We start from the raw sequence: 24,583 nt of genomic DNA, 5'->3' as shown, positions 1-24,583 counted from the left end.
CAGAAAGACAACATATTTCGTTTATATGTGGAATCTAAAAATGTCAAACCCATAGAAATAAAAAGCAGGATAGTGATTATAAAGACTAGAGTGGGAAATAGAAATGATTAGGAAAAAGATGTTAAAGTTTATAAGACAAGAAGAATAATTGTTAGAGATCTATTACATGGCACAGTGCCCGAATTAATAATACTGCATTACGTACTTTGTAGCTACTAATATAGTAAATTTTAGATGTTTTCACCACAAACAATGTTAAATATGGGAAGTGATGGATGTGTTAATCAGAGTGAATTAATTATTCAATAATGTATACACAAATCAAAATACCACATTCAACCTCCAAATACATTCAATTATAATGTCAATTAAATTTGTAAAAAATAAAATCATGAAATGTTCTAATGGCCTTCTCAAGATGTGGACTTTGATGCTGTTGTACTGAAAATAACATAAAATAATTTGCAATCCAGCAATGAAAGATGAAGAGCCAGTGGAGAGAGAAAGATTTTCAGATAGTAAAAGGAACAGAATGGCTCAAAATTGTCTGTTCTTATGATATAATATTATTACTGGAATATCACAGTGAGATAGAAGAATAAAAATACATGGATAAATACAATTATAAATATCATAGATGCATTATTCTCAATGCATTGAAATAGGCAGCTTTTGCTATCCATAGTATCTGTTAAGAATCAGAGCTGTTGAATGATCAGAGATCCATTTTTTAAATGCTGGGAGAATATTTTCATCATTTTTATCAAGCAAATGCATAGTGTTTACTCTGTGTCAGTCATGTCAAATATCTAACTTTAAGAATAACAGTACTTATTTGTAAATAAAATATTTTTAAAAACAAAAATTTTAAGTCACGTTCCCATTGTATTGTTATTTTTCAGGCGTGGTTGAGATAAGATGATTTCATAATTTCAAAAAGGAAATGTCTCTCTGACCACATGTTTACCTGAAAAATTAATACATAATATGGAAAAAGGCTTTCTAAATATGAAAAGTTTTCTTTTTGAACTTAGAGACATGGTTGTAATTTCTCTCTCTCTCTCGTTTTTTTTTTTTTTTTTTTTTTTTTTTTTTTGTATCTGTGATTGAACTCAGGACCTTGCATTTGTGAGGCAGGTGGTGGTAACACAGAGCTAAATCCCTGGCCCAAGTGTTGTTCCTACAAAAGGAATTAAAATCATCTGGCTATTATTGATTGCTTATGAATTTGACAAGAAAGAGAGAGAGTGAGAGAGAGATTAAGTGAAAGAGGAACACAGACACATTTACGAAAGTAGTATTTATATAAACGGATATCACTGGGCTAATTTGATATATCAAAATTTTCCTATAATAATTCAGCATTGATCCATGACATATCTACTTAAAATTACAAATTTCATACTTGTGGAAAATAATTCACAATCTCAAAAGATAAATGTCAAATTCCTTGAAGGTTTATCCATTACGATAAAGCAATTATTTGAGAAATAAGATTTTAGTCATCCAATCAACATTTTCACCTAGCAATAGTGCATGAATATATATTTCATTTGTACTGAAACAAATAAGCATAGTAGTTTAAACTACACAATTGCAGCTGTACTTGATTTTTAAAAATTCAATCAAAGCTATCACTCCTCCAGCATTACACTTCAGTGATTTAGGCAACTTTGCTTTTGAAATCAGTTATTTGGAAACAAAGTTAAGTAAAATGCTAATAATTTTATGATAATATTTTCCTTTTTTTTCAGAGTGAGAAAAACAATAATGCATTTTACTTCTGCTGATTATTGAGAAATAGTTTCAGGAGCATCATCTAATATGAAATGTGATTAAAATATTCTGTGGATATTTAAATTAAAAATCCATACATTAAAGTAAAAACCACATTGCCATTAAGCTCCTTAAAAATACTCTCTCACTTCAAAGACATTTATACTATTATTTTTGCCACTTTCTGAAGCAGTTCTCAAAGTCCTTTTTCATAAGTCTGTTTAGTCATACTGTTTTCTGTTTAAGCTACCTGTGTGTCATGAGTGGGTTCAAATCATTTACCTTTGGAGGTTATTTTTACCTTTTGGAAGAGGCAGATGTTGCACAATGCCAGATTTTTGAATGATGAGGATACATTATATTTTTATTTGACAGGAATTACTGCAAATGTAAACCATAAACTGCTCCAAAAAGTGAAGATCTATGAGATTACTGTTTGAAGGGAAGGGAAACATTTTCAAAGATATTAATAGTAAATGTCTCTTACAATAATACATTTTTAAATTTAAACAATCACTGTATCCTTGACCATACTTTCATTTGTGTTTTCTGAAAATGCAAGCACTGAATACTGATATTTTAAATAATATTGTTATTTTTCACAAGTCACATATTTTTCATGCATCATTAACCTTCTGAACAATGGCTGGACTATTTGAATGTGTAGAAATATCACTGAGATATTCTTAAAGAGTCTCCCCTAACGGATTGGGACCAAGAGCAATGGATTTTTTATCTCAGAGACTAACATATAGCAGTCTGGCAATAAAAAAGAAGATTTAAATTTAGATAGGGTTTCAATATTAGAGAACTTTTTCAACTATGATATGTTGTGATTTATACAATTGCTATGTTTTCCGGAATTTCTTCTCTCAATTGGTTAAAAGTTTACCATATTGTGCTAATGTTCTCTTTTTTTCTTTTTTAAAAATCAATTTTATTGGTGCATTTTTGGTATACAATATAATGACATTTATCACTGGAAATTTGCACCTTTTCATAATCTATCTTGTGCTCTCATTTTCTTATTGTTTTCAAGAAAAATTGTTGAGAGCAGAAATTTATTTCACAAAATAAGGTAATTTAATCATAAACAGGTTTTGAACTTCATTCTCTAGTACATGTTTACATCAAATGTCTTTGTGTTAATGGTGGACCATTTCACAGACAGGTGATACAGCAAGTTTGAGGACCATTGAACACAACAAATTTTGCTAATACATCACAATTACAGAAACACCTGTGCTAAATAACCTTGTCCTATTTCTATGAAAAAGAATAGAGTTCAATGACCCTAAAAATATCTTATTTCATGCTGATTCAGATTTTCTGCAGCTGTTTTTCTGTGACATTGTTTCCACAAAAACATAGTGTTTTCAAAGTGTCAAATGTAATTTGTTTCACATACTTCCTCCTCCATTTTCTTTCTCAGAAGAAAGCACTTTACCTTGAAACTATTATCATAAATATTTCATATTTGCCAGTAGAGGGCAAAAGGATAAAATTTGTTGTAAAAAATCAATCTAAACATTGTTGCTGTGCTTATACAGGAGTTACATACAGTTAAATCGCACAGATAGACTCTCATTGACTCAGAATGGCTTGAATTACAACTTTCTGATTTAATCCTTCAAAAATAACTCAAGCTTGATGATGTGTAAAATAACTAAAGCTTGTAAATGAGGAGCTGGCAATTAACAGTTTCATTCAACCTGTCACAAGGGTAGTGATGTACATATATGCTTTGCAATATTCACCCACCTCCCTTTATAGCAAAACAAGACCAAAAACAAACAAACAAAGCAAAAACATTTGACTCCCAAGAGATTTTTACATAAAACCTAAACCAATACATATGATTTAATATTAAGGAAATACTTATAAAGTTTAAAAAGGTGTGCAAAGTTTGTAAAATATGTGCTATATAAGGATAATATGTCTAGAGACAGTCATGATGATTAAGGGTAGTAAATAATCTATCGATGCTACTTATTATGGAGTGTAATTGACAATTATAGATGAAGGCATCATCATAGTCTTGAGAAACAAATTCCAAAGTTGAAGTGCATAAAATTATCAGTGCCACTCCGTATGCCAGATGTGAAAAGCTTGGTTAATATGCACTCAGAATACGTATTTGTCGGCCTACTTGCCGAGGGTTTTCAGGAATATTTAGCCAACTGAATGACAGAATGAATGAATGTGTGCTGAAAGCAAACCTCTTCCAAGCATGAGGGGAATTATTCTCTGTGTGAGCACATACATTTTTCATTATGGCTTGCAAAATGTAAACAGTTTTCAACTTGATTAAAATAAAAATTTCACTTAATTCCTTCATCTCATGTTCTATATAAAAATTGATTTCTTCAAATAATCTACTTAACTACAACATTGTCATAAGCAGATACAACTAAGTAATATTCTAGGATTTGAAAGTTGGGTACAAAATAGGAAAATATGAAAAAAACTCAATTGAACTATGGCAGTATGGAATATGTTTATAATCTATTTATGTCCTTAAATGTAACTGCTCATAGGCCAGGGATTTAGCTCAGTGGTGCCGCCACCTGCCTTGCAAGCACAAGGTCCCAATTTTGTTTCCTGGTGAAAAAAAAAAAAAATTAACTGCTCATTATATTAACTGCGATAATAATTGTCCTTAAATTGATAATTTATGTAAAGTTCATCTCCAAGTTGTAATTCACATAAATATTTCAAACTTTCTAAAATAACAAATAAGAAAGCAAAATCTAGGTTTAATATGTATTTCATAAAAAGTGGTAGTTAGAGCCTTATACAATTGCAAAATTGCTTTGTCTACAAATTCTTTTGACTGTAAGAATGAAATCATATTAAAGACAATGATAAAGCAGAATTAGTATACTAGTAAGAACTAAATTTTTAAATTACAGAGTAAAATGCACTTGAAGAAATGTGGTAGTTTAGTTAAGAGCTGGTGAACAAAAATAAATTGACAGCCTTAGCATTAACAATCAGAGACTGTGATGCTCTTACGTATTCAAAATGTTCCACCCTGCAAACTTAGCATCTAAGTTTGCTGGTGAAATTTATATGGGGGCTTTAACGAGGCACTTGCTTTATTTTCCACCTACATTTAAAAGGCTGATGTTAATTAAACAAAATTTTATCATGACTTCTCCTTTTGAATTGTCTTTGGTTTAATTGATAATTTATCCCATTTTTCTCCATCTTTAAACAAAAGATTATTCCACCAAGAAACTTCTCTTTTCATCTTCCTGTATTTTTTCAAGGAAGAAACTTTTCACCAATCTGTCAACATACTGTTTATTGCCGTAGAACTCTGAGGACCTGTTCTCTGTCATCTACTTGTGCTTTGGCATTGGAAATCTTGGGGCTTTTACACCACTATTGTTTTCAGACTAGAGACATCTGAACCTGGACATAATTGTTTACTATATGGCTTTTTGAATTTCAAGCTTAACAAACCTGAGTACCCTCTTTACCAGTGTTTTAGAAGCCAGTTTGGTTTTGCATTGTGATATATATGATACATATCCAGTTCTTTTAGGGTTGGGGATTCAGTTCAGTGGTTCCACGATCTGCTTTGCAAGCTCAAATTCCCAAGTTCAATCCCTGGTACAAAACGCTTATATCTACCGTCCTCTCTGGTATCCATAAGGATTAATCCAGGACTCCCCTCACATGCCAACTCTGCATACAAAGAAGTCCCTCATATAACGTGGCTTAGAATTTGCCTGTAATCTGTGCTTTGTTCCCTCTACATTTTAAATCATCTCTAGACCACTTATACTCCTGATATAGGCAACAATTTTATTATGTTATTTAGAAAATCACTTAAAAGTCTGTAAATATTTAGTTAAGCCCCAGTTTTGGGTATGTTTTTGATATTTTTGATCTGTTTTTGAATCTCAGGATTCATTGCTCACAGGTTAATCAATTTAACTATCTTTTTAATACTTTAAACTCTGAACACTTCTTTATAATATTGATGCAGAATAGATGCTTTAAAGCTGGTTCTTGGGCCTGGGATTTACCTCAGTGGTTCCTGCACCTGCCTCGCATGAGCAAAGGCCTGAGTTCAATCTCCGATACAAAATCAAAACAAAACAAAACAACAAAAAACTAGTTATTATTAAACTTTTATGATTCTGATTTGTTATAAAATATGAATTCATTTTTTACTATTATTTATATTCTCTTCTATGATCTTGCCAAAGCCTACAGGTCAAATTGTGTTTCTTTCCCCTCCTCCATTTGGTGATTACACTATGGACATTTGCAACTACTTAGAGCTCCCTGAAATTTCTATACTGTTTTATAATCATTAACACAAATATAAATGGTAAGGGGCTTTATGGCAAAAACAGATTTCATCATTTCTTGAAAGAATATATGTACGTACACATACACGCACTTATGAACATTCACATCAAGTAGCACATGAATTGAGTTGCACAAAACTTGCTAGAAAGCATGGTTTCCCAACATGCTTAGCGTGTTAATTTATTTGAAAGAGATCTATGCAGACACACAACTTAAGACGGAAACACAGTGGATAAACACGGGAGTGAATCCAGTGCTTGATGTCCTCAGGAGAAGGCCTTGTGAACACACAAAGACACACAGGAAAGGAGCTTCTGTGAGAGGGGAAGTACAGTTGAAACCTGCAATCAGGAAACACCAGACTGCGGAAACAGCCAGAAGCTTAAAGGGAGATTTTCCTGAGAGTACTTATAAGAAGTTAATTATGCTAACACCTTATACTTTTATTTCTGGCCTCTTGAAATGTGAAAGAATAAATTTCTATTGAATAATCCCCCCATCTGTGATCATTGATTATGGCAACATTGGAGGAAAATAAAGCATGCTGAAAGAACATTAGGCAAGATATTATTTTATCTTTAAATAATTACTATTGAAAGTAAATGGACATATTGTTAAGGTTAATATAAAGAAATTATATCTAAATCAGGATATTTGGAGGTCCATGGAATGAGCAACATGATATAATCAATAAAATTCTAATTTTCATCTGCAAAGTAACTAATATTTTTTTTTCCCTTTTCATTCCTGTAAAGCTAATAAGGAACAGCTATGGGCTCTATAAATGTTAATATATTCATCGATTGTTACTTTGTATTTCTCACTCATTGAAATAGTATTTAGATTCTTGATTATTTATCTATATATGTAATGTTTTGTCTTGCAGTCATTTAATTTTACTGCATCATAAATTTTATATATCTCATGTACTTAAATTATTTCAGTAATGTATGTATCTTTACATTAGAATACACTGTAAAGATATATAACGGCATCTACTTAACAGACATATTTTCATTTATTTTTGCATAGATTCTATGTAAAATCAACACTTTCAACATAACACTTTTTCCAAAATTTTGATTTGATGTTATATAAAATGTAATAAGTAATTTTGTCTCTTTCCTTCATTATTCATTTTATATTTATTTTTTAAAGTATTTAAATGGCAAAAAACTTTGGTAGGCATTGTGAATGGAACTGTGAATTTAGTATGCTTGGGATGAACATATTTGTTATTGTTAAAAGTATATTCTGGACATATTTCTGATATAATTACTGAAATATTTACAAGAAATATGAAGTTGCTTTTACATGATCATCTAACTGGATTTACTATTTAGATGAAGAAAATAAAGGAAATATATAACCAAATACAATGAATCTGTACTTCCAAAGATTGTCTTAGAATCTGATTTGACTGGAAGATAACACTTTGAGTTTCCTCATCTATTATAAATTATTTATTTTTAAAAACAATGCTCAAATATCAAGGAAAATGTCAACTTAATGATGGACATATTGTTCAAACTGATAGAGAGTTAAGCCAGGGATTTGGCTCAGTGGTTCTGCTGCCTGCCTTGCAAGCACAAGGGCCTGAGTTCGATCCTCAGTACCAAAAAAACAACAACAACCAACAAAAAACAACAATAACAACAAAAACTAATAGAGACTCTCTTAGATAATTCTAGATAAATGTGATAAGAATATGAGGAAATTCTTTGCTGAATTCTTAAAGCTGCACAAAACAAAAGTCACTGGATGTGCAGAGGAACAAGGAACTAATGAATAAAGATTTTCTCCATTTGGGGAAAGCTAATATAAAATAAATACAAAAGCATTTACTGATGCTGTACACATATAACTACAGGTTTTTATAAATAACATTGGTATATTCTTATATATATTTTTAGAGTTCAAAGTAAGAATAGTTTTGACTGAACTATTATTACTGGAACACATAATTTTAAATAAGAAAATAAATAAAAGACCAGAATTATTGCAAGTTTATTTTTAGTGTAATGAAAAATTCTCAAAAGATCTACAATTTTCCAATATGAAGATTGGAGTCCTAAGTTTCTCTGATTGGTACACTAACATTTTTCATTCTTCTCTTGCTTTCTTCCATTTATTTGCTTCTTTCAAATTGACAATTTATATATATATTTCACTGTTACACATGTTGTTTTGGCATACATATGCAGATAAAGTATGGAGGATCTAAATTTTAAGCCCATTAAAATATATTGCTTACATACTTATATTCTTTTTGTGGTAAGAATATTGAAAATTTCAGCAATGTTGAAGAATATGATATATTGCTATTAACGCTAGTGACCATGTTTCACAGTAGATCTCTTGAACTTTATTCTCCTAACTGAAATATTTTGATCACTAGAAATCTGCTCACACCATCTTCCAGCCTCTGACAATCACCACTTCCCTTATTATCTCTAAGAATTTATTTTTTAATTACATTAGATCATGTTATCTTTGTCCATTTTCCTAGATTATTTTCACTTTACATAGTTCATGGCATGTTGTAAAAGTGACATTATTTAGCTGACTTTTAATGTGAGAAATATTCTGCTATGTATATTTACTATATTTTCATGATCCATTCAATATGTGTTGGACACTTGGATTAATTCTGCATATTCCCTATTGTGAATAATGTTTTCATAAACATGGCAATGCAGATATTTTTTGTACCTTCCAATTTCACATATATATCCAGTTCTGGGATTGTAGGAGCATATTATAGTTTCATTTTTAGTTTTTGAAGAAACTATTCAACTCCTCCTCATAGTGATGAACACTAATATACACTCCCATCAACAATGTGAAAGGATCCCTTTTTTTCTATACCTTTGCCATCACTGTGTGATTTTTTTTTTGTCCTTTTGATGATAATCTTTTTTTTTTTTTTGCTGGTTCAATGATATCTCTTAGTGGTTTTGCTTTGAATTTTCCTGGTGACCAGTGATTTTTGAGCACTTTTTATATAATTGCTTACATTTGTAATTTTAAATGAGGTATCGGGGAGATTTTTATTATTAAGTCACTAGAACTCCATATATATATTTCAAATATTAAAGACTAATAACAAGAATAGTGACGGAATACTTTATCTTATTCTGTAGTTCATTTCTTCATTCTTGTTTCTTTGAGAAAAATATTTAGTTTTTTCTCCTTTTCTCATATTTTTCTTTTCCCTTCTTTCCTTAATCCTACCCTCCCACTTCCCCTACACCTTTAGCCCATTTCTTCCTATTTTACATTATCAATTATACAATTTGAACCCTATTTACACTTTTAGCTTTTCATACCAGAGAAACTACTTGGTTTTTACACATGTGTGTCCTATTTATTTCACTTAAGAGTATGGCCTCAATAGGCATCCATTTAGCTATAAATATCTCTAGTTTCTCATTCTTTATGGGTGAGTAGTACTCCATTTTATAGAAAAACCACATCTTTGAAAAAAAAAATAGAAGGAAAAACCGTATCTTTATCCAGGAGCAGGTAAAGGGAGGGCAGAAGTATGGGGGAAAATGAGAACCAAGATACCTCATGTAAACGTACAAGATCCCAATGATGAATGTAACTGTACTGTATACCTTAAAATACCAATAAGCTTAATTTAAAAATATTTTAGTTTAATGTCATCTCATTTGTCTATCTTTGCTTTTGCTGCCTTATCTTTTGAGTCATATCTTAAAGCCAATAAAGCATCCCCCTAGCTTTTGCATGTTGGTTTCTTCTAATAGGATTACAGCTTCAAGACTTATATTTAAATTTTAAATCTGCTGGAAGTTGATCTTTGCATATGGTATGGAATAAGAGTCTAATTTCATTTTTCTGCAAGTGAATATCTAGCTATCTCAAAACAATTAGAACAATCAGATTTGTGTAAAAAATATTCCCATCTTTCCTAAGGATCTACTCTTCAAGAAGGGAGTTAGACACTGACTCAGGAGTCTCCTTTATCTCCTAGTTTATCCTGTAAAGGGACAAATTTATCCCTAAAGGGACAAACTTACCACATTGCAACACATGCCTGTCTACATCTGTTAAAATGGCTATTTTGTTTTGAATTTGGAGTTAATATGAGAGACAGTAATAAAACAGTAAACCACATTTGAAACTAAGTAATAAAAGAGACAAAGCAACATTCATTCAAACTACACTTTCCTCTTCCATTTTCTTTTTAATTTGAAAGAATTATAACAAAGACGATCTGTGCCTATCCTAGGCACCATTGGAAGCCCTTCTATTTCATCTATTCAGGAAAGAACTTGTCTCATCTACTGTTGGAAAGATGTCAAAAATTTGCAAATGTTGAGTGAATTTTCTAATTTATACTGTTTATATAAAAATAGCATTACGGTGCCAGTCAGTTGTGTTACCCACCTGCCACTCTTCTTGAAAAGTCATACTTCAAAGTGCATTCTTACAACAATGATTCTCCTTGAATGTGCTGTTAAGTGTATTTAGACAAATTAATCACAAATTTTAGGATTTTTCATATTGTTCTTACAAGAACGAGTAAAGATCACTACTCATTTATCTTTCAAAACATAATAATTTCAAACTGTTTTAAGACACATCCTTTTCAAATATACACTTCATTAATCTCCATGAAAAGATTCCATTAAAATGTCATGCATATGTAGAATTATTGTGAAGCTAAAAAAATTTGAAGGTAAAAGAGAAGTATCTGGATAATAACAGGAATATTTATGTTAGTGAAAGTATATGATCACTGCATGCTACTTAACAAATTGGTTAAATCTTACCAGTTAGAGCTAATTAGGACTCAACACAGGGAAAGCATTTGTATACCATTATTATTATAAAATGCATGCACTTGAATTTAGTCATTTCATAATCATAGTAGTTTATATAACATTGTAATTTTATAAATGAAGTAAATTACCTTTCTTTCTCATGAGTTTTAATAAAAAAGTGAAGAGATAGTTTTAAAAGTTTTATGAGCATGTTTTCCTTAATTACGTTTTTGGGCTGAATTTTCTTTCCAGTGTTGCTTTATACATGGTAAACTTCTTTTTTATCAGACTTACAGGCATTCATTACAGTGACTTAAATCGGAATGTAAATGGTCATTAAATGTTCATGGTATTGAGAAATTGACTTTCCTTACTCTGCACAACAGTTTTTCACAAAGAATAAGAAAGTATACCTAAATTAATACTATGTGGTGTACTCCTAAACTTTCATTAAAGAAAAACAATAAGAGCAATCCATTTCTGAGACTATTAATATTAGGTTTTGAAAAATTATTTTCCTGCATACAGGGATGCCTTGCTCTGATGTAATCAAATTACTTATGCTTTTAAATAGTAAGGTATAGGACCAGAATCCTAGTGCCACCTGAAACCTCTAAGACAGGTAAATTACATGAACATGATATAATGAAGTTATATTTATAGCAAGCTATGTTTATAAAAACAAAGATGTAGGTCATTCCTGTTTACTTATGAAAATGTTTATTTATAGCAAGATTTTCCTATGACTGGAAAACTATACAAGAAAATTATTTGGTATATTTACTCTATTGCTCATAAACAGAAGGGATACTGAGGTATCAAAGATAAAAAGGTAGAAATCAATTTGTTCTTATCAGAGAAGCCCTCTTAAAATATGTTGGGACAGAACCTGTATTTATATCGACGTCTCAGAAGAAGCATTGCTGACAGTCTTGGGAAAAGCAATGTTCTTATAAAATCTAATATATATTTCAGATCAGAGTTTGGGTAAGCGCAGACTTACAGACAATGAGAATTTTTTTCTATGATGGATACAAAACAAAATGTCATAGTGTCGTTTTCACCCATCTTCTGACATGTTATTTTAAATTGGAGTGTACTCTTTTTTTTAGATGGATCAAAGATTTTATCAGAATTCCGAATATTTAAGCTATGTTGAGGACAAAGCCATTCCACATAAGTTGTAATTTTATTCATATATATACTTAACCAGTAATTGTGTTTTATCATTATAATTGGCACAATGAAACACTGTACCTGATTAAAATGATAGTCATTATTTCAAAAAATTTATAGTTTAGGAAATAAAATATTCCTAAGTAAATAATTATGATGTAAAATAATATGACATAACATATTATATATCATAACAATACCATATATGCAACATAACATAATGTAATGCATGTCATATTTATAATAAAATACAAGTTATATTAAGAAGCTGTTTGTTCAAGTTTATACTTTGAAGTAAACAATCTACAATTTTGCTACTGGCAATGGATCAAAAGTGTTGATGCATTCCTTAATAAGCAATGCTATTTCTCCATAAAACATAATTTGTTTTAGAGCTACTTGGAGATCATAGCCAGTTTTCCAATGGACAGTTTAGGTACATTCCACACAATGCTTGGTTAATTTGAAGTACTTTACTGTAAATGTTCGATACGGAGAGACATAAGGGTGATTCAAATGTTTGCCATTTAACATATATTTCAGTGGTGATAATCATAGCACAGTATTAAATCTAGCTGAATTTAGGTGAAGGCATCTTTGTTTTATATTACACGTCCAGATTCTTGAGAAATATTACTTTCAAAATATTGATCGATTGTTTCACATATTGCTGCAGTATGATGCAAAGCGCAATGTTTTTCTTAGAGAAAGACTTCAAAAGACTTTTCACGTATTATAAGACTGAAGGCATCTGTTTGCTTTTTTAGCAACTAAGATAAATACTTATTTTCAGTTGATGCATGGTGTACTCAGCAAATGAAAACAGTTTTCCTTCAAATGAAAATTGTACCAGGACCTTTTTCACATAGTCTATGTAAAATATTATGGTTGTAAAGTCAGATTCCAGATTAAAGAAATAGTGAGATTTGATCATTTCAATGTACTGCACCTATCAATAATACATGATAAAATATCAAAAGTATAGCTTCACTGAAGTGAGTAAAAACTTAAAATATTAATAAATAAAAGTATTTTAAATAAATAAATAAATAGATAAAATTATGACATTAACTGGTTCTCGATTTCACATTCATTGTTTTAATATTATAATTAAATGTGTTTTTATACTATCACAACTGTATTACTACGAAAGATTTACTTTATATTTATCTTCCTCCTATGAATAATAGTATATATGTACATATATATCTAGCATATTGTATGCAATGTCCAAGAAAGTATTTACGTTAACAGAAAATGTATGGAACCTTCAAAAGTTGCAAAAAATCTCAGAAAAATTATCATGAGAATATATTAAAGAAATAATTTATAAAACTTGAGGTATCTATTTTTAAAATCTATTGCAACTTCTTCCATGTCTATAAAAACTGTGTTGAGGGTACCTCAGACATTAGGCCAAATATTTCTTCTCTATGTACCCTTACTGCACAGGAAACCTCACCTATTTCAGTGACTTTGCAAGTTTAACGAGCTCTCCTCATAGCTAACTGATTGGCTACTATCTCCACATGGTTTTCTTTTGTTTTGGAGACAGGTCTCACTTTGTAGTTCGGGCTGGCCTCGAACTCACGGCAATCCTCAGCCTCCCACGTGCTGGGATTACTGGCTTGCACCACCATGCCTGCACCACACAGTTTTCTTTTTTTTTTTGGTACTGAGGATCGAACTCGGGCCCTTGCGCCTCAGAGACAGGCAGTGGAACCACTGAGCTGAAACCCCGGCTCTGCACGGTTTTCTAATAGAAACCTTAAACTACACTTGTGAAGAATTAAACTCCTAATCGATTATTCCCTAAATCTGTTTATCCCACTCTTCCTTAACCTAGTTTTTGTCGCATCTGTTTTAATAGTACCTCAAGATAAAAGTCTATGAGTTATCAACACTTCTAATTTCCTTGTTCCCACATTGACTCACTTAGCAGGTTCTGTTGCCTGAACTACAGGTAATGAAAATTAAGATGTTTCTTAACACCACAACCAATCATTGTTACAATCATGGACAATAATTTATTAATCCTCCCAGAATTATTACCATCTTCTAACAGATAGCCCTGCTCCTATTTTTTTGTCTTCTTCAATCTATCCTCCATGATAAGAAGAGTGAGAAATTTGAAACAAATTATATAGGGGCAATACTGTAACACATATTCCAATAAAATAATGTATCACTCACAATAGAAGCGTGATTCCTTATAAAACTCACCAGTGTCCAGCCCCACTATTTTTTCTGACTGAATCTCACCTTTTGTTATCTTGTGTTTATTCTACTCCATCCACACCATCTCACATGCTCCACTGACTTTGTGTGTCTGCTATAGAATTGGCAAAATCTCCGTTCCATTCCTCAGAGGTCATTTTTGCTTTGTGGTCTTTGTCTGATGCTGCTTTAAATTGAACATCTTTCAACACTGGTATCTCTCGTGTATTTTTTCATTTCTTTACTTTCCTCATTTCATACCATGCAGTTATGTATTTTATTTATTATGTATGGCTCACTTTATTTATTTTTATATTTTTTCCTCTTCCCATTCAAAAGTTTGAGCTTCTCTCGGACAGATTTTTTTTTTTTTTTACATTCTAATATTTCCCATCATTTAGAATATTCCATTGACATTAGAGAAAAATTTTAAACACGTATGTTCACACTTATCTGTTGAATCAAGTAGTAACTACTTCAGATTTTGTCAGGTGTTCTCTGGTACTCATCCCTCTTCATAGCACTTTACTAAACTGTTAGTCACCCTAAGAGGTTGAGGGAAGCTCATTTTTCCCAGGATATATAGGAGGCTTTGAACCTAACTAAATTTCAAAAATTTCATTGATTCCTAAAGAGCACACTATTTTTATTTGTCTACACCAACAAATTACACAATTACAGCTATTCATGACTTCTAATTTGGGATTTCTAATTTGGAAACATTATTGTGTAACATGTTTGAAGTTCACATGTAAGTTGCATAGAAAATAGCAGGGAAATGTGTTATAGGAGAATCTGTAATGGTCTAGGATACTTGAGGCTGTGGACTATGGTATATTTTTGTCTCTCTAAAATTTAACATAATTTGTAGCACAGAACAGGCAATAGATTCACTATGATTGAATAAGAGATTAAGGATTTTTTAAATTACACATTCTTAAGGAATTTGAGAATCATAGTATCTCACTAACAGACTTTTATAAGCAAGTACAAAAATATTTGTATGAATAGTAAAACAGTATAGATTATTTCAAAAATGTTATTTCAGAAAACAATTCTCTATATTTTATTCTATATAATTTATTAATTTTACTGTTTATTCAGAAAATCTATTTGATTAGATTGCTTTGATTTAAATGTGAAATTACTGAAAATTTCACCTATCAGGAAAATTGAAGTAAAAATAAAAATAAATCTTAACATTTGTAAAGCATTTGACAAAATAAAAAATGGGTAAAATAAATGTAGGCACTACAATAATTTATTTATTACTTTAAGTTTTTTAAAGTCAGATCACCTCTACTTATGTGAAGTCCAGTATTATTTATAAAAATTTAAAAATAAAAAAAATAAATCTACATCATATATGTGTAAATTTTTTCTACAAAATCAATCCCTGAATATAGGTCAATAATTGTCTTAAGTAATTTATTTGAAGTTGAATCTGCAAAAAAATCAAAATGAGTGAGTAAATTAAGAAAAAATAACTTGAAAAAATAACAAAATTTAGATTTGTGCATTAGATGTCAAGTTATAACACATACTCAAACCAAAAAGAAAATGCAAGACTTCACACAAGCCATGAATATGTTAATAGGCTATATATGATTACTTATACAAGATGTTTTGTAATAACATTATGCATAGCAGATTTTAAAAGCTAGAGCTGCCATAGTCTTCATGTAGAACACATAACACATTTCTATAGTGAAAAGAATTAACAAGTTCTTGTTTGGAGAGAATTATAACATTTATATTTACATTTGATTTTAAGATCTTCTAACTGAGAATACTTGATTTGCCTCATTTTCATTCTTTGTAGATATTAGGAATATAATTGTTAGAGATGCAATTCTAAATGAGCAAAATGAAACTTCCTTAAAATGTTTATACAGAAAGATGCATGTAAAAGTTGTATTTATTTTAGATCCACTGGTAATTGATAACATATAATCTAGTGCAAAACACTGCCAAAAATATTTTTCATACTAATATACATCACAACTTCATTTGAACCATATATCATACTAGACAGTGCACAAAAGCCCAAAGAGTCATATTTTGATGAAATGATTATGACTAGTGAATACATATGATACAGAAATGTTAGTTAAGTCTTTATTGAATAAAATCATTAAAAGTAGAGATGATATTATGTAAATTAAAAGAGAAATATGTCCTTCACTCTAATTAAGTTCTGCATTAAAGGAGCATTCAGCTCTATACCTAAAGAATTCTGCTGCTCCACAGGGAGAGAATGACTTTAAAAAACATTAATTTCAACACTTGAGATCAATTAAAGGAGCAAATGTTTCAGAAGCGATCACAGTTTGGCATGTGAATATTAATATGCATAATGTTAAAGTAAAAACAACCACTTAGAAATTCCCAGGCAGTTTTTTGAATATTCCATGAAAAGCATTGAAAACTATAAATTAACATTCAAAAAGAGTGAATCTCTACTATAAATATTTGTATGCAGATTCTGTTGGATTGTAAGGTTAATGTGGCGAAGTTTTTGGCAGTCTGTAGTCCATTCCTCCCATAAAATGAACATTTAAACACAGAGAGATGTTGCACAGCTGTATGAATACTGTCCTGAAACAATGGGAAAACAAAACTTAAAGAGTTAGGATGTTTCCTAATTATGGACCATTCACTTAATAAAATAGCTAAATGGATGCCCCTTGAGACCATACTTTTACGTGAAATAAATAGGACACACGTGTAAAAGCTGAATTGTTTCTCTGGTGTGGGAAACTGAAAGTGTAAATGAAGACCAAATTGCATAGTAGAGATTTTGAAATGGGAAAAAAAAAGTGTTCCAAGGGGAAGGGGAACTGGGGGAGGGAAGGAGAAAAGGGAAAGAAAAATGAGAAAAGAAGGAAAAAAACCCAGAAACAAAGCTTTTGTAATAGGGAACAGTGGAAGGGTTGAAGGGGGGGAAGGGGTATGGGAAAAAATAGAACTGTGATATATTATGTATGGGTACAAATTCCAAAAGATGAATGTGATCATATCGCATACCTAAAATCTACCAAAAAACTTAAAATGGTATATCCCTTGTGGCATTTTATTTTATTTTTATACGCTCTTCTAAAAATTTACATTTATGAGATCCACATATAATCTTCTTACAGATGTGAAATTTGCCTATTTATCTCAAATGCCTGACATGAGATTTTGTTGCGTGCAATAATTTGATGCCTTAATCATTACATAATTATAGCTTTGATGATTACATTCTTATATATATATTATTTTAATTTAATTGATGTGGTACAAGTAAATTAATATAATCAACATTACTATATTTGCTTTAATTATACTGACGCAAAATGTTTAAGGCATATCCTATACATTTGATTTGCTTGTCAAAGTTTTTTAAACCAAGTATAGGATCTGAGGCTTATTTTCACACTTCTCTTAGATTTATTTTTACCCTCCTCTTAACCCAAACATTCTGAAAACAGCAACTGCCTCTATTAGCTAGAAATTCATTATGATCTATTATTGGACAGAGAGTAGTACAGTTATTACAGAAATGAGTGAAACATAAAATATAATTATGTTGTAGATTTAAAACTCAGTGATGCTTTGTACTAGAAGTGTAAACTGGGTAGCAAAACTGCACTTATTTGTTTGCTACATATGGCACATACAACTAAAATGACCTTCAGAAATCTGGATCATCTGTGTTGAGCCTCAGTTTATTTTTTGGTAAATAGGCTTAATAATAAATCGTTAATGGGGATATCAAGTTTAAATAGTTCAATATGTAATCATTAGTGTGGTATAAATTGTAATATCTTTAAGTTTTATTAGCAAAATCATTTCATTTTATTTTAATTATTTTTATTTTAAATGCATTATTATGTCCGTGAGGTATTGGACTTAAGGATGTTTAACAGTGATCTTCTATGTTTCTCTTATTAGTGAGATATTTAATACCATTATTCTAAATGTCTCTTGGCACTGGGGAGAAGTAGTGAATTTTGGTCTTGGACTCTGATCAAGGAGTGAAACTTGATGTCAAAGCTGGAGGGAGAGTTAAAATATTCAGGGAAAACAGACAGGCAGATTGAGCCTTTTGGGTTACAGCAACACAGAGTTGCAGAATCATGGAAAAATTCTTATTTAATGTATTAACCAGGGAGCCAGCATTTTTACAGAAATTATTGGAATGAAGTAAAGCTTTTTAGAAAAGCTACTGATAAAGATTTATCTCTTCATGTGAACTTTGAGCAATTTCATAAAAGGCTGAAGACTTCCTGGAAATGTCCAGGGCTCTGAATCTAGTGGTAAGGTATTCCAGAGTGTTCTGAGACTACAAATGAGTGAACAGGTACTCACACTACAAAACAAGCTGATACCTAGAACAACTGAAAATTTTACTTATTTCTAAATAATTAAATCATTATTTATAAAACTACATCAAAATTATTATATCTAACTCTCTGAAGAAATACAGCATACTGTTATAGTTGTTATTCATATGTTTGAAGATACATTTTAGTGTCATTCATACCAAAAGAAGCAGTGGCCAAGGCCCTCTTTCTGAACACTTCAGATTGTTATTACAAATAGCTGGTCCCAATCCATTTCTTGGTCCTGACAGCACAACTCTTCTGAAAGGTCCATGCCTCTAACTTCCAATTATTCTTGTAGCAAGCACTATGGTTCTTTCTGCCGCTACCAATGTTTCCCATAGAGAATGAGTCATCTTTAACATTTTTGTTTCATTCTAAATGCTGTACCAGGGATTGAAATAAGGGCTTTTGCCATGAGCTACCTCCTGAGCTCTTTTGTGTTTTGAGACAGATTCCCTGAATCACTAATATTGGAGGCTGATCAGACAGAACCCCAATCACCTGATCAAGGGTACAGTGGCAGGATTACAAAAGAGAAGACAAGGCCTTAATGCATAATTAGGGGGAGGGTGCTCATTCGTCCAACTCTCTTCTTCCAGTCTATGACTAGGGATTACCCAGCGAGGAATATTGCTTCAGTAGAAGCACATAACGTGTACTGATCACAGTGATTGTCTTCTCATCATTACTTTACATTTAGCTACTTGTACTTTCTCCCTTATAGTTATTTATATATATAGAACAACTTATTGTGATTCATAGTCCTTACATTGTTAAAAAAAAAACACATCATTTCTGACTTTGTTTTAAAGCCTGTTATCCACTCTCCCTCTGTTCTACCTCCTTCTTAGCCTCTAGTAGCCACTAACCTACATTTAGATAATAAATTTTTTAAACTTCCACATATGAAAGACATCATTCTATATTTTTCTTTCTTTGTCTGATGTATTTCTCTTAATACAGTGTCATCCACTTGCATTCCTTTTTTTTTTCTTTTTGGGGAATAATAGGATACATTTTTTTTCGTAGTTGACTAATAATCCAATGTCTATATATACTGCATTTTTCTCTATGCTGTGGTCTGAGTATCCAAGTACAGAGATGCCTCATAAAGCTAAAAATAATTTTACCACATGGACCAGTTTTCCAACTTCTGGGTATATATGCAAAGGAAAAAAATCAACATATCAAAGAGAAATCAGCACACCTATTTTTACTGCTGTACTATTTATAGTAGCTAAGATTCAGAATCAAAACAGATGCCTGTCCTTATTCTTTTTAATATAAATTACAAAAGAAATTAATGGGTGCAAAGACAAATCAAAAACTTTTATTTATTTATTTTTTCATTGAGTTTATTGGTACTTTTTAGGTATACGGTACAGTTATACTTTCATTGGGATCTTGTACCTTTGCATGATGGATCTTGATCAAAAACTTTTTTAACTTGTTAGTTTAGATAAAGTTCAAATTTTCTGTACGGTGTATATTAGTAAGGGAATAGATGGCTGAACAGAGAGATAAAATTAAGAAAAACTAGAAAAGTTTGTTCTGATAGATCAATTTTAGTCACCTTGCACTGGAAACATTTTATCCCTAAATATTCTCATGGTGTTAAAATACTCGGATTTTAGTATCTATCTACAAACGTCATATCGATTTTAGTATCTATCTACAAATGTCATATCTGCACAGTTATAGAAATTAAGACAAATGCGTTGACTTTTTGTTACTTTGTATTTGTATTAGAAAAGATAAAACTAAAGCTATACTCTTTTTTGGGGAGTGTGTTTTGTCCTATAATCCTTTAAATATTAGACTGATTATTTCAATAGAGTATTAAGATATAATCTAGAACATTCTACATAGAATTGAAATACAAAATGCTTTAAAATATTTAATCTCTACCCAAATTAACTATTATATATATATATATATATTAACAATTATAATTATGTACATATAAAATGTTTCAAATTAATGAGACATAAATCTGGATGGTTCTGGTGCCTTCCTACATTTTTGTTTTCTAGATTTCTTAGACACCTGGCCCACCCAGACCCAGTTAATTTATATGGGTAATCTGGCATAAGCATTGTTGAAGCAGTCAGTTTCTCCCAAAACTATAAATATGTACATTTTGGTCCCTTTGTTGAAATTTCCTTGGTTAGTAACTTGCAAGTAGACCAAGTGACAAATTTTTTGTCATATAGGGAAATAAAGTGTCCTCTAGCCCCTGTTAAACTCACTTGCAGGTACATATTTAAGACAGATGAACGGCATTACCTCTTGAAGTATTCTTGGTACAATGCCCTGCCCTGTCAAGTCCAGAAGGGTCCATTCATTGCTGGAATCTTGTCCATTAACATGCAGACAACTACACAGAGCTTATGTTTTTTAGACAAGAGAAACAGTGCCTGTGCTACTTTATATTCTAAATTTTTCCTCCAAAACCCCTATTAATCATCAGTGTGTGAAGGTTCGGTGTGTGTGATCTCTGCACAACTAATATAAAATATGTAATGTCTCACTCAAAAATATTTGCACATGAACTGCTGAATATGTGTGAATGGAACCAAAAATACAAATTTCAACTATTATTTATTCACTGGCATGTGCTATATTTTAACATTAAAAGATTTGACATAAAATCTTTAGCCCTTTCAATACAGAACTTTTTCTACTGACTGATGTAAAAAAAAGTAGATGAATTCTGAAAATTTGGTTAACTATATTTCTTTGATTAACTAGCTTGTGTTTGTGAACTATATTTATTCGTTGATCAAGTAATTTGTGTTCATTTATTAAACGTTTAAGTAACAGTTGGTACTTTTATGATACACCTCCTAAATTTCCCAAGTATAGTGGAGACGTGGTGGCATGTTACAGCAAAATTCATATTCATAAGGGATTTTTATGCATTGCTTTTTCTGTCAAATGCAAAGATGTTTGTTATGCAGCTGAGTACTAATCTGTTTCAAAGTATTTTCCATTCTTTTAAAGATACAAATTATATAGAGAAAATAGTATTGATTTTAGTTTTAGCTTAGTACAGGAAAAGCCTGGTAGCTATCACTTTGGTTCTTACAGTAAGAAAAAGCTCAATAAAATAAAAATCTGTGGGCTTCTTACATATATCAGCTGAGTTTGGAAGGTAAATTACTACTATAAAATAGAGAGTCAGAGATGAATCTAAAGTCTCAGCCAAGTTCTGCTTTTCTTGTACTGAGGCTGCTGGAATCATAAATTAATGGAAATGAATAAATTGTAATTTTGACAAGTGGCTAAGTGTTAGTTTGGGAAGTTAGAAACTACTTAGATGCAGTCTTTGAGAATTACCAAACTATTGCAAGTTTTATCCCCAAACTTCACCAAGTTCTCATGGTTAAAAACCCAAAATGTTTCCTAAACTGTGGCTCACTTTTAGTTATACAAGACACATGAGGGAAATAATAGATTGAAATTACAATCTGGCTGCAAAATATAGTGTTAAGAGAACGAAAAGATGCTATAGAATGTGAATTAACACTTTCAAAACATATCTGAAAATTTTTATTTATAATATGCAAAACTTTTAAATCTAGAATTAAGAAAATAAATTATCCAATTAAATACTAAAAGATTTGAATGTGAAATGTGATCACACACTGAATGTTTAAATTTTTTAAATTACAGTAAAAGGCACATTGCCATTCATTTCCTTCAAAACTTTTCCCTTATTCTGAACACATTGATTCCATCATTCCTGCCAATGTCTGAAGCAGTTCTGGAAGTCCTCTTTCATGAGGGTCTTTAGATGGTGGGACAGAAAATACAGTAAACAGCGATGAAATGTGCTATCTCATGAAAAGTCAGGCTCCTAACACATTACAGTGTGTCCCTGCCCACTTTATTCCCTGGATCTTGTACCATATGACTTCCACAAAGTTAAAATTATTTTTATGGTTTAGATTTGGCTTTCTAGGCCTGCAAGATTTCAAAGGAAGGACTGGGAAGCCAAACAGTGCTCCTGAGGGGACACTGCAAAAGGGGTATTGATGATATAACTTTCTGTGATAATTCATTTTTGAAATTTTAACATTCATCATATTTTCAGTCATACTTAACAGATACCAAACCAAAGGGGATGAATACCTGGCAATTAAGCATATGAAATATTTTCAACAACATTTGTCATTACATAATTATGAATTAACATAACAACATGTAAACCTATATATCTACCAAGAAGATCTTATACATCTAAAAATCTAGCATTGCTAATTGCTAGAAGGAATTCAGAGTTGCAGAAACTTCATTGATTGCTGGTGGGCATAAAAAATTGTCTAACCATATGAAGGTAGTTTAATGATTTCTTGCAAAGCTAATGTAGTCTTAAAATCTACTGACCATGGTTCTAGCGATTTATACAATGGGTTTATACAGATAGAATTGGGTGCATAGTTTGTAATAGCTAAATCTTGGAAACAACCTATTTGCCCATCTGTTGGAAACTGGATAAAGAAGTTGTGGTTTTTCTATAAAATGGAATATTACTCAGCCATAAAGAGCGAGAGAATAGATTCATTCATAGGAAAATGGATACATATTGAAGATATACTCCTAAGTGAAATAAATAAGTCACACATGTGTAAATACCAAATAGTTTCCCTGGTGTGAATATTCTGCAACAATGCATAAGATTCTAATAAGATTACTGACATTTAGAAATGGGAGGAAAGGAGCTAAAGGTGTAGGGAAGGTGTGATACATAGGGGAAGAACAAAAAGGGAAAAGAAAAAAATGTGAGAGAATGAAAAGATGAAAATAAAGTGTTTGTAGATGGGGAGGGGAGGAGGGGGTGAAGGGAGGGCAGAGGTAAGGGGAAAAAATGAGAATCAAGACTTGCCATGTAAAGGTACATGATCCCAACAATGAATGTAACTGTACTGTATCCCTAAATGTACCAATAAACTCAATAAAAAAAAAAAAAAGAATTGGGTGCATATTTATTTTTATGAATATATTTATATACATTGTTTAGTTTTCAGATATATCTTCCTATTTCCATCTGCTCAGAGGACCTAGAAACAACTATATTTTTAAAGTTAAAAAAATTTTCCTCATGCTCAGACCTTGGTTGATATCATCCTCTCAGGAAAAGAGAAAGTGCTTCTTGGAGAAATAGTTGATGTTGATTTTAGAACGGGGGTTGAAGCATACAAGATGAGCCTGAATTTCTGCATAGTTCCAAACAGTAAGGAATTGTTCAAAAACAGTTTTGAGAATATGTTAGAGTGGTATGAGATTGATCTTCAAGATTCCTCATTGTACTCCTGTAGACGTCAGAAAAGTTGTAGTACAACTTGTATTGACTCAAAGCACCCAGTATAAAATAAATGTCTGAAAGTGCATATTAATATAAGTAAATTTTATTTTATTATTATTATTTTTGGTACCAGGGATTGAACTTGGGTCCTGGTGCTTGTGAGGCAGGCAGCAGAGCCACTGAGCGAAATCCCCAGCCCATATAAGTAAATTTTAAATAAATAACTTAGTAGAGAAAAAGTAACTGCTGTGTGTGGAAAAATTTCAAATATTGAGTAAATATTTATGAAATGGAGCATGATTCCTCAACATAGGGGTACCAGTTTACCTACAGACTTCCTGAAAAACAGTAGAGTGTCCATGCATTTGTTAGGATAGATTTACAGTGAAGGACTCTCACAGGTATTATCTTATCAAAGTATCCAATGTTAACATCACAATTATAAATCACCCTTCAGTAGGTATACTTGAGATTGTGTGATGGAAATTTCATCTCACTCCTGGGTCTTCCTCCCCAAAGCAAATATTCCTTGTTTAAATCTGTGAAAATTGTCAGGCCTATTTCAGCTTGGGGACATTTTCCAAATTTCTTGATAAGTGTTCATAAATCCTGCCAAGGTT

The sequence above is a fragment of the Fukomys damarensis genome, unplaced genomic scaffold (genome assembly GCF_012274545.1).
Source record: "Fukomys damarensis isolate Sample0158 unplaced genomic scaffold, DMR_v1.0_HiC HiC_scaffold_11, whole genome shotgun sequence".
Classification (NCBI taxonomy): Eukaryota; Metazoa; Chordata; class Mammalia; order Rodentia; family Bathyergidae; genus Fukomys; species Fukomys damarensis.
Note: the sequence above shows the minus strand (reverse complement) of the source record.